Source organism: Staurois parvus, unplaced genomic scaffold (assembly GCF_062004578.1).
Source record: "Staurois parvus isolate SC_StPar_1 unplaced genomic scaffold, SC_StPar_1.0 ptg000144l, whole genome shotgun sequence".
Classification (NCBI taxonomy): domain Eukaryota; kingdom Metazoa; phylum Chordata; class Amphibia; order Anura; family Ranidae; genus Staurois; species Staurois parvus.
Genome location: NW_028317940.1, coordinates 2,267,719 through 2,275,592, shown reverse-complemented (window position 1 = coordinate 2,275,592; position 7,874 = coordinate 2,267,719). Strand labels below are relative to the sequence as shown.

The 7,874-nt window shown below is 45.7% G+C and overlaps 1 long non-coding RNA gene across 1 annotated transcript; it reads right to left on the bottom strand.

Annotated features, from left to right (window-relative positions):
* Positions 1-1,491: 1,491 nt before the first annotated feature.
* LOC149465109 (uncharacterized) lies at positions 1,492-7,848 on the bottom strand. The gene is made up of 3 exons (XR_016312255.1): positions 7,569-7,848; positions 3,908-4,011; positions 1,492-1,572 (listed from the first exon to the last, which is right to left on the bottom strand). It is a non-coding gene; the product is annotated as an uncharacterized LOC149465109 (long non-coding RNA).
* Positions 7,849-7,874: the final 26 nt, after the last annotated feature.

The window sequence follows — 7,874 nt, the reverse complement described above, 5'->3', positions numbered from 1 at the left end:
CTGTTCTCAGAGAATGATTTCCTTACCTCACACAAATGAAAAATACACCTCACTTTTTCATCTGTTTTTGGCAATGCATCCAATCACAGCAAATGGAAGCTTTAGCTCACATGGATGAAAGGTATACTTCACTTTTTCATCTGTGTGGGGTAATGCATCCAATCGCAGAAAATGCAAGCCTTACCTCACACGGATGAAAGATACAACTCACTTTTTCATCCATGTGGAGTAATACGTCCAGTCACAGAGAATGGAAGCCTTACCTCATTCGGATGAAAAGTATACTTCGCTTTTTCATCCATGTGGGGTAATGCGTCTATCCTCAGAGAATGGAAGCCTTACCTCGAACAGATGAAAAGTACATTTCACTTTTTCATCCATGTTGGGTAATGTGTCCATTGACAGAGGATGGAAGACTTACCTCATATGGCTGAAAAAATACACCTCACTTTTTTTACGTGTTGGGTAATGTGTCTATTCTCAGAGAATGATTTCCTTACCTCACACGAATGAAAAATACACCTCGCTTTTTCATCTGTTTTGGGCAATGCATCCAATCGCAGAAAATGGAAGCCTTACCTCACACGGATGAAAGATACAACTCACTTTTTCATTCATGTGGGGTAATGCGTCCAGTCACAGAAAATGGAAGCCTTACCTCATTTGGATGAAAAGTATACCTCACTTTTTCATCCATGTGGGGTAATGTGTCTATCCTCAGAGATTGGAAGCTTTACCTCAAACCGATAAAAAAAAAACGTCACCTCACTTTTTCATCCATGTTGGGTAATACTTCCAGTCACAGAGAATGGAAGCCTTACCTCACATGGATGAAAGGTATACTTCGCTTTTTCATCTGTGTGGTGTAATGCATCCAATCGCAGAAAATGGAAGCCTTACCTCACACGGATGAAAAATACAACTCACTTTTTAATCCATGTAGGGTAATTCGTCCAGTCACAGAAAATGGAAGCCTTACCTCATTTGGATGAAAAGTATACTTCATTTTTTCATCCATGTGGGGTAATGCGTCTATCCTCAGAGAATGGAAGCCTTACCTTGAACAGATGAAATGTACATTTCACTTTTTCATCCATGTGGGGTAATGCGCCCAGTCACAGAGAATTGGAAGCCTTATCTCATTCGGATGAAAAGTATACTTCACTTTTTCATCCATGTGGGGTAATGCGTCCATTCTCAGAGGATGGAAGCTTTACCCTGAACCGGTGAAAAAATACACCTTGCTTTTTATCTGTGTTGGGTAATGCGTCTATCCTCAGAGAATGGAAACCTTACCTCGCATGGATGAAAGGTTGACTTCACTTTTTCATCCATGTAGGGTAGTGTGTCCGTTCTCAGAGAATGAATACCTTACTTCGCATGGCTGATAAAATACACCTCACGTTTTCATCCATATGGGGAAATGCATCCATTTACATCATACACAATTTAAAAAGATACAACTGTGATACGATAACAAACCACAAATCATTATTTTCAAAAAAACTTTATTTAAATATTCTTTATTTTTTACATTTTCATCATCATATTCGTGTTGCCAGACACTTGACCCTATGGGAAAACGAAGAAATAAACAAATTTATTTGAAATGTTCATGACATGAGAATTGGAGTGTAAGTCCATAAACTGAACATCCTGATCAGGATCTGAGGGCACAGGTTCACCTCGTACAGATAAAATGTACACTTCGCTTTTTCATCCATGTGGAGTAATGTGTCCATTCTCAGGGAATGGAAGCCTTATCTCCTACGGATGTAAAGTGTACTTCACTTTTTCACCTATGTGGGATAGCCTATCCAATCACAAAGAATGGAAGCCTTACCTCATACGGATGAAAAAATACACCTCACTTTTTCATTCATGTGGGGTAGTGTGTCCATTCTCAGAGAATGAAAGCCTTATCTCACATAGCTGAAAAAATACACCTCAATTTTTCATCCATATGGGGTAATGAATCCATTTGCACCATACAAGGGTGAAAATGACACAACAGTGGTAGCCTTACTTTGCACAGCTGAAAAAAACTCACTTTTTCATCTGTGTTGGGTATCATGACCAATCGCAGAAAATGGAAGCCTTACCTCACAAGGATGAACAAAAATCACCTCACTTTTTCATTCGTGTGGGTTAATGCTTCTCAGAGAATGGAAGCCTTACCTCATACGGATGGAAACTACACCTCACTTTTTCATCCATGTAGAGTAGTATGTCCATTGTCAGAGAATGGTAGCCTTACCTCATACGGATGAAAAGCATACTTCACTTTTTTTTATCTATTTAGGGAAATGTGTCCATTGTCAGAGAACAAAAATCACCTCACTTTTTCATTCGTGTGGGTTAATGCTTCTCAGAGAATGGAAGCCTTACCTCATACGGATGGAAACTACACCTCACTTTTTCATCCATGTAGAGTAGTATGTCCATTGTCAGAGAATGGTAGCCTTACCTCATACAGATAAAAAGCACGCTTCACTTTTTCATCTGTGTGGGATAATGTGTCTATTCTCAGAGAATGGAAGCTTTACCTTGAACGGATGAAAAAATTCAACTCATTTTTTCATCCATGCGGAGTAGTGTGTCCATTCTCAGAGAATGAAAGCCTTACCTCACATGGCTGAAAAAATACACCTCACTTTTTCATCCATATGGGGTAATGCATCCATCTGCACCATACAAGGGTGAAAAGGACACAACTGTGGTAGCCTTACTTTCCGCAGCTGAAAAAAAAAAAAAAACCTCAGTTTTTCATCTGTGTTGGGTATTGTGACCAATCGCAGAAAATGGAAGCCTTACCTCACAAGGATGAAAAAAATCACCTCACTTTTTAATTCGTGTGGGGTAATGCATCCAGTTACAGAGAATGGAAGCTTTACCTCATACGGATGGAGACTACACCTCACGTTTTCATCCATGTAGAGTAATGTGTCCATTGTCAGAGAATGGAAGCCTTACCTCATACGGATGAAAAGCATACTTCACTTTTTTTATCTATTTAGGGAAATGTGTCCATTGGCAGAGAACGAAAGACTTGCCTCATACAGATGAAATGTAGGCTTCACTTTTTCATCCATGTGGGGTAGCCTGTAAGCTCACTCTCCTGTCCATAGACACGCACAGCACAGCTTGGTCCTGCCCCCTGCTCCCTCGTCACAGGATCTGATTGACAGCAAGAAGAGCCAATGGCTCTAGCTGCTGTCTCTGTTTCCTTTGAGGGGAGGAAAGGAGAACAGCATTGCTTCAGATGGGCACAGAGCTGGACCAAGATGGGACTCAGGTAGGTATATATGGGGGTGAGGAGGTGATATGACTATTGTGAAATCTTGCAGGGAATGGATGAAGGTAAAAAATGTCTTGGCTTTAGGACCACTTTAAGTTCTCTGCTCGTCCAAATGTGTCATCCATTACAATGGCAAGTGGCAGACTTGTCTCCATTGTACATGGAGGAGGCCTCCTTGAGGGAATCCTGAGACGTCCTTCATACAGCCGATGCCCCATCACAGATTCTCTGAAGATCCTGGAATCTTCTTCACTCCTATAGGCTCCCGCATCAATAAACATCCTACTAGGACAATAGAAATGTATTTCTTGCAGTTGAAAAACGTAGATCCAGAGTGTGAAGGCATTTTCATTCTAACATGTTTTTAATCGAGGGCTCCGATGTAGTGTAGGAATTGAGTTTTCTCCCAAAATTCATCTGCCAACTCTTCACACACCTTTTCTGTTGGCTGAGGCATCACGACATGACACAACTCCTCCAACAGTGCCAAGCAAGTTTCCCGGGTCACCTTTGCCGCGTTGCTCCCACCCGTTAGGAAATACTGCAGTGCTGGAGGGATGCAAAATTTTGACCACTTGCCTTAGTAATGTTTACATTATAATATCATACCTGAGTGTGACCAGAAGATGTTCTTCAGGAGACACACTCATCCTCATGTTGGTGTCCATACCTCCAAGCTGCTGGCAAAGGTCATCAAAAGTGCCAGTGGACATCTGTGTAAAATAGAAAAATGTGTCTGGGTATTTGTGCAGCTCCTCATACATGCTTGTGATGTATCCTGGTCCTTCATCCTAGTCTCCATCAAGGTCCTCCATCCTAGCCCCCGTCAAGATCCTACATTCTAGTACCTGTCAAGGTCCTCCATCGTAGTCCCCATCAAGGTTCTCCATTCAAGCCCCCATCAAGGTCCTCCATCCTGGCCCCCATCAAGATCCTCCATTCGAGCCCCCATCAAGATCCTCCATTTGAGCCCCCATCAAGGTCCTCCATCCTAGCCCCCATCAAGTTCCTCCATTCTAGCTCTCATCAAGGTACTCCATCCTAGTCCCTATCAAGGTCCTCCATCCAAGCCCCTATCAAGTTCTTCATCCTAGCCCCTATCAAGGTCCTCCATCCCAGTCCCCACCAAGGTCCTCCATCCTAGTCTCCATCAAGGTCCTCCATCCTAGTCCCTATCAAGATCCTCCATTCTAGTACCCGTCAAAGTCCTCCATCGTAGTCCCCATCAAGGTCCTCCATTCGAGCCCCCATCAAGATCCTCCATTCGAGCCCCCATCAAGATCCTCCATCCTAGCCCCTATCAAGGTCCTCCATCCCAGTCCCCACCAAGGTTCTCCATCCTAGTCTCCATCAAGATCCTCCATTCTAGTCTCCATAAAGGTACTCCATCCTAGTCTCTATCAAGGTCGTCCATTCTAGTCTCCATCAAGATCCTCCATTCTAGTACCCATCAAGGTCCTCCATCCTAGTCCCCATCAAGGTCCTCCATCCTAGCCCCCATCAAGATCCTCCATCCTAGCCCCCATCAAGATCCTCCATTCTAGCCCCCACCAAGGTCCTCCATTCTAGCCCCCACCAAGGTCCTCCATTCTAGCCCCCATCAGGATCCTCCATTCTAGTCCACATCAAGGTCCTCCATCCTAGCCCCCATCAAGATCCTCCATTCTAGTTCCTATCAAGGTCCTCCATCCTAGTCCCCATCAAGGTCCTCCATCCTAGTCCCCATCAAGGTCCTCCATCCTAGCCCCTATCAAGTTCTTCATCCTAGCCCCTATCATGGTCCTCCATCCTAGTCCCCACCAAGGTCCTCCATCCTAGTCTCCATCAAGGTCCTCCATTCTAGTCTCCATCAAGATCTTCCATTCTAGTACCCATCAAGATCCTCCATCCTAGTCCCCATCAAGGTCCTTCTTCTTAACCCCCATCAAGATCCTCCATTCTAGCCCCCATCAGGATCCTCCATTATAGCCCACATCAAGATCCTCCATTCTAGTCCCTATCAAGGTCCTTCATCCTAGCCCCCATCAAGGTTCTTCATCCTAGCCCCATCAAGGTCTTTCATCCTAGCCCTCATCATGTTCTCCATCTTAGCCCCCATCAAGGTCCTCCATCCTAGCCCCTATCAATATCCTCCATCCTAGTCCCCATCAATGTCTTCCATCCTAGTCTCCATCAAGTTCCTCCATCCTCAATCCTAACCCTCATATGTTTTTTTTTCAAATCAGCAATCTACTGTTTATAATTCTTTTTCCAGGAGTGTAATGAAAGACTCAAAATCCCATTTAGTGGGCAAGGGTTTTATGTAGCTCTCCATGTCCCATCTGTCCTTTGAGCATAAGGAGACTTGTGACATGCTTCTGGAGTGAGTGAACAGTCTCTCAGGGGTGAGTGGTGTTGTGTGCTCACCTGCAGAGGTTTGTGGGGGAAGAAGGTGCTGGTGCCATCTTAGGTGAATGCTGTCCCTGGAGGACAATTGTGTAAAAAAAAGTTAATGTCACAAGAGGTGCTCGGTCTGCCGCTCTACTTATCCTCCCTGGCACCTGTTCTGCTAATCAATTCAGACTGTGCCAACCAGCATTGTCGCTAAACTTTGTTTCAGTCTGGCTATAGCCCTGTGGAAATGGAAGCCACTGAGAAGAACGTCTCACCACTCCACGCACCAAGCTACTCTCCCCGGAAGTAACATCAGTAATAATCATGGCCTCCGGCTCCATTTTCAGGCATTTGTTGGAACACCTGGACAGCCATGGTTCAGTTTGAACTGCTCATCCTAGTCCAGAGTAAGGCAGCAGCTGAATAATATAATAGCCAATATTGGGTTGATAATTGTCCCCTCCCTGTACTGATGCCTGGGGTTCAGCTGGCAGTATTAGGTTGGGTGTTACCCCTAGTTACAAAGATCTGAGCCTTTCTTAGGTTGGTCCTTTGGGCACTGTGGAAGCCGATGAACGATGTCACATGTAGTGGGGTATAGCCTTCCTAGATTTCTATGAACCTATCTTGGTTTGCTCCCTCTTCTATGAGCAGACTTATGGCTAAATGTGAACATACATTTTTTTCAACAGTCTTGTTGGGATGTAAAGACTGAAACACTTATCCTTTCAGAAGAAAATACTGCTGCAAGCTCCCTCCAGTGCTACATATCACCAGAAGCCTTGGCCTATGGTTACTCCTATCTCCCTGATCCAGATGGAATCTTGATGGAAGTGAACTAACCCTCTCCTATCTATTGATGATGTTTTTCTATGTCTCCAGGACCCGCCATGGAAAAACCCTCAAAGGATCGTCTCACTTTATCTCCAGGTTGTAAAATGGAAGATGAGGACATCCCAGGAGATTGTGTCGGAGAAAGGACAATGAGCTCCACTATGGATGGTGGACTTCACAGTGAGGAGAGACCATAAAGTCCCTCTGACTCTGAGCAACCTCATACTGTGGGGGATGGGGCGGGGATTCCATGTGTCAGAGAAAAGACAATGAGCTCCACTATGGATGGTGGACTTCACAGTGAGGAGAGACCATGAAGTCCCTCTGACTCTGAGCAACCTCATACTGTGAGGGATGGGGCGGGGATTCCATGTGTCAGAGAAAAGACAATGAGCTCCACTATGGATGGTGGACTTCCCAGTGTGGAGAGACCATGGAGTCCCTTTGACTCTGAGCAACCTCGTACTGTGAGGGATGGTGCCGGAGAAAAGTCAATGAGCTCAACCTACATGGGTGAGAACCCCTGAATACTCAACAATGTCTTCAAACCGTCCCACTTAAAGGGACCACAACTCAACTACCAGGGGATTAGACCTGCCATCCAGGACACATTTCCGTGTCCTGTACAGGACATATAGTCCAATCACACCCAGCACAAGGCCGGTGTCAGGGATCCCGGCGCCTCGTCCAATCCAGCGAGCACTGAATCCTAGGCGATCGTGGCGGCGGCCGCACCAATGACAGCACAGGGCGGCCTATTTAAACCTGCCTGTGCATCTCCAAATCGCCTTCTGGTCTTGTCCTGTTCCTGTGTTCCTGATTACTCCTGTGTTCCTGATACCTTGTTGCTGACCCAAGCCTGTTCCTGATACTGCTGCCTTCTCCTGCTCTGACCCCTGGCTAAGTCCTGACTATTCTCTACCTGTTTCTGATTGCCTGACCTCCTGTTACTGAATCCGGCTTGTGACCTGTTATTCTTCTGCCTGCCGTTCTGCACTGTCTGCTCCGCTGTTACTGACCCGGCCCGTCTGACCACGCATACCTCTTCACGTCTGGCTCTCACCTGCTCTACGCCATTGGCTTCCGCCTCTACCACAGCTGGTGTTCCTCGGGGGTCGCGACCTGCTTCAAGTCCATCCCCACCATCGGGGGCTCTGGTGAACCAGCAGACTGAGGCTTAGACTCCGCGCCCTGAGGGATTCCGGCCAGTGGGCTGCTAGAGGCTACCGCCAGTCGGTCGCTGACAGCTGGGGTCACACTACGAGATGTTTCTCAGCGCTGCAGTTCCTCTGAGCTCCACAAATTGGTGATCTCACTTCTTGACAGGAAGTCTCTATGGAAGAGAGGAAGTGATGTCAGGTATAAGAAA